Consider the following 4346-nt stretch of genomic DNA (forward strand, 5'->3'; position numbering starts at 1 on the left):
CTCTTAACTCCCTAAATAATGGATTCAGTTTGGAAGACTATGTATCAAACCTGCACCAGCCCTTTTTGAAAGAATTTTGGCACTGGCCACAAGAGGAATGTTTCTGTTAGTATAATTGGAAATAAGACAGACAGTATACAAGCCCTCTAGTGGATAAATTAAAGACTGTGTTGTAATAGAAAATACCTGTAGCTATATGGTTTTGATAACAATAATGCCTGAACCGTCACTTATGACAAAAATGTGGAAGAAGAGGCATTCCAAATATAACACATTTTATAAAAAAAACAACTAATATCTACTGGAAAGCAGAGATAGACACTTTTATAGACATGCAGCACACTATGTTGTTAGAGTTCAAAGCAGCAGGATTAGTTGAAATCTCCATAGATGAGGAAGATCCACTTGGATGAAAATCATTTTTTAACTACAGAGACATGTGTTAATAGGCACCAGTTTTGTTCTAATGAGAATTAGCTTAGTAAGGCAGGTCAACTCAAACTCCTTGCAGTCCCCATTCAGTAAAACACTTAAGCACAGGCTTAAAGTGGGCTTACAGTGTTGGCAGAAAAGGGGTGAAGAATCCCTGTGCACCCGTTGCTCCATGGTAATGGTCCATGAACAGGTTCTCACCCTGCAGTAAATGAAAATCAGCCAACCCATAGCCTCAGTGAAAGGTGGGTAAGGTACCACAGTTGTCACTTCTGACAAGGTTAAAGTGTGTACATGGGCAGATACCATGGAGCAGCCGATGTTCCTAAAACTCCCACCCCCACTTCCTGCCATTTCTCCTTCAAGTAACTTGTTCATATGTCCACACCATAAAGTGTGGACATATCTTAAAGTGTCACACTAAGTTGGAGCCCATACATCTTTGGTACCTAGCAGGAATTATCTTTTTGTTCCATGTTTGGACAGGAGCTAGTGCAAAGGAGTGCTGGTCTATAACCAGGGCTTCTGTGTGTTACCATAATACAACATCCGGGCCTCAAATTATAACAGTAATTGGCCCTTCCAAGATTCCCTTGTGCTGCCTCGATATCTGGGATCAGGCATTTTGATGGATTAGTTTTGTTGACAACACAGGGAGGCAAGGCTGACCGAGACACCTAAAAGTCACATAAGTGCCACTAAGGGTGTGTGTGCAGTGAATCCCAGCAGGGATATCCCTCAGGTATGTCCCACCCACCCTCTTCCACTCGTTGACTCCAAATGCAAAAATACGCTAGTGAAGCCACTCCAGAGTGATCCCAGGTAGCTGTTCTGAAGCAGGCTAGATACCAACATGACAAGAATAGGCATAGAGGCACATCCCAGAGCAGCCCTGCTTATGTATTTCTGCCTTTGGAACATGCGAGGGGGCATACCTCTTCCATGGTGTGCAGACATAAGCTTAATATGTTAGAAGCAGACCAAGAAATCGGCCTTAGCATCAAATTTCTTGAGGGCATCTGAAAATGCACGGATCGTGTTGGTGGCAGCACCCACTGACATACACAAAGGCCACAAACCCAATGACATGCACTTATGAAGAATTTGCATAAATAACCAGGACACAGTGTCAGATAACTGGGACCTCCTGTGTCTGTGTTAGTTTTCCCAGTTGGCCTTTACAGGTACTGCAGTTTTTTCCTCCCACTGGCAGGGATCCCCTGTAGTCAGGGCAGAGGTCAGAATTCCTATTTTCTGTGCTGCTTTTTTCTAGGGCACATGGTTCTTAGCAGCCCAAGGAGCCAACCCTAACTTTGACCCTTGTATCTGTCGTGTATCTCTACAATGTGCTGAAAGCAAGTGAGTAATCAGACTGTCTCATCATTTTCTGCCTGTGTCTCTGCACGTTTCTAAACTGGGCCATGACAAAGAAGGAAGTGGATTAGCTAATGGCTGTTGGGATGGTATAGATGTCTGAATCGTGCATGGGGCAAGGCACTGTGATACCCTAGCCAGGCTAAAATCGTTAGGACTCAACTTTAAATTCAGTGAATCCTGACTTTCACCCCATATTTGTTACACAAACATAAGAGCTGTGGGGCCAGAGGGACATCACTACAGCTCCAGAGGTATGTATTTGGATTTGAGCTGAAGACTGCTCCTCACTGGGTGTGTCTACATGTGCATTTGATCTGGACTCAGTTTACTTTGGAGTAAACTTCTGCAGATTAAGCATTCCCGGGCAGATGTCTACATATGCAGGGACTAGGCAGCAGATTTGCTGCTCTTAGTACCAAACTTCCTGCAGCCCTGCAATGGATCCCTGCTGCCACCAGGGCAGCTTGAGGCTCTGGCTGCAACTGCCACCTGCTGGCAGCCCTCTCAAGGCCAGCCCCATTCGCTGCTCCCTGGCCAGCCACTTCCCTGCCTGGGAGCAGCATGTGCAGTGCAGGAGCAGCATGCAGTGACTCTCTTCTTGCCCATTCTGCCTCCCTGTGCTATGGCTTCTCCAGCCCCTGCCCCTAACAGCAATGACCTGGGTCAGCATTGGAGCCTGTGGCCTGCATAACATCTGCAAGGCCTGGGAGGCCTGGGCAGAGGAGGGCTGGAAGTGGGAGCACCATCTGGAGCAGCAGGGACAGTGGCAGCCTCTCCCCCCACAACCCCAAGGCCCCAGAAGATCCATACACCTGCCAGTGGGGGCCAGGGCATTGGGTGTGGGAGGCCCTGGCTGACCACCTTGTCCAGCCCTCTCCACTCTAGCTTACCTGCACCATGGCCTATGGACTCTCTACCTCCCCAGCCCACCCCCCAGTACCACACTTATTGCACACACATCTCACAAAGTCAAGTTTTTATTTTCCTCACATCAGCCAAAGCACCTCTCTCCCCTCCCTTCCCAACAAGCAGAACACCCCTCCCCACTCAGCAAACAGAGCCCCTCCACCACCCAAACCATCCACCAACAATAAAAAAAACCTTATTTGACATGAAAATTATTTACAATATCCTTTGTGGGCCATCCCAGGGTGGGGGAGTGTGGGGTGGAGATGTCTAGTGGACAGAGCCTGGGGGGCAGGCAGCCAGCACCCCGGCCTCTGGCTGGTCCCTCGTGGGTACAGATGCCACAGCTAATGCAGGGGGGGTCTCTCCCAGGGGTGACTGTGCTTGTTGGTCCCCCAGCATGGGCAACTACCCTTCTGACAGGCAGTGTCCAGGTCCAGCAGGGCCAGCGTTCGGTCCTGTCCCCACTGCAGGCAGCTCCGCATGGAGCTGGGATGAGTGGCAGGGCTGGGCCCAGGCAGGGGGCCTGGGTACCGCTGGATCCACGGTGGGGTCTAAGGCAGGGGCTCCTGGCTGCTGGAGGTAGCACAGGACCTCCTCCCAGGTACAGGTGGGAGCCTGTTGCTGGGTGGGCAGCTGCCAGGATGCAGGTGGGGCTAGGGTTGGGGACCAGGCAGCAGGTGGCATGAAGGTGACTGCCAGGGCCAGAACAGTGTCCAGCAGCTACTGGTCATCCTTCGTGGCCTGCATTACCATGGCCAGGATGGCTTTCTGTTCCTCGAGCAGGTCAGGCCACTCGCGCTCCAGGGCTAGGAGCTGTGCCGAGAAATCCCAGTCTGTGCAGTCCTGTGTGTCTTCACAGGCAATGTGCTCCACCCACCTGGGGCCAGGGGAGGTGGACAAGCTGGCCCTGGCAGGAGCAGGGGCTGCGGCAGGGAGGTCCTCTCCCCAGTGCAGGACTTACCAAATAGCTGTGGCTAGCATGACTGGTGGCTCTGCTCAGTCCTGGCTAGTGGCTATGGCATGTGGCTCCAGGCAGTGTCCTTGGATGATGGGGCACAGTGTGCAGGCACCTAGCAGGTGGCCTTCTTTGGTGAGGAGCTGGCACTGGTGGTGGCCAATGGTGTCATGGCCAGCTGTTCCTCATGGCTGGCCCTAGGGCTGAGGAGCTGGCAAGGCAGGCCCTGGCCCGGGCTCCCTGTCCTGCTGGTGGAGACTGCAGCTGGGGAGTTCAGTGGGATGAGCCACTGAACACCTGAGGGGCCCTCTTCCAGGGGCCAGGCCAGGCCAGGGGCTTAGGCAGGCCACCTGTGCTGCTGTAGACAGCACAGCTGTGGCCTGGGTCCTGGGTCACAAGGATGGTGTCCTGTTGCCTCATAAAGGGGATAGACCCATGGGCACCGCTTAGCTAATGATTGCGGTCATTCATGCAACTAGGGCTTTGCGAAGCTTCAGTCCCTGATTCAATTCGGGTTGTGTCTTGCTTGCTTCCGGGTCATGTCTACACGTGCATAGCTGCACAGTAACTAATTCTGCCTAAATTTGCTACTTGTATTTGCAGGTAGCAAATTTACTTCATAGTTTCATAGTTTCATAGTTGGTAGGGTCAGAAGGGACCTCAGCAGATCATT

Source organism: Gavialis gangeticus, unplaced genomic scaffold (assembly GCF_001723915.1).
Source record: "Gavialis gangeticus isolate Ggan-Ray unplaced genomic scaffold, GavGan_comp1, whole genome shotgun sequence".
Taxonomy (NCBI): domain Eukaryota; kingdom Metazoa; phylum Chordata; order Crocodylia; family Gavialidae; genus Gavialis; species Gavialis gangeticus.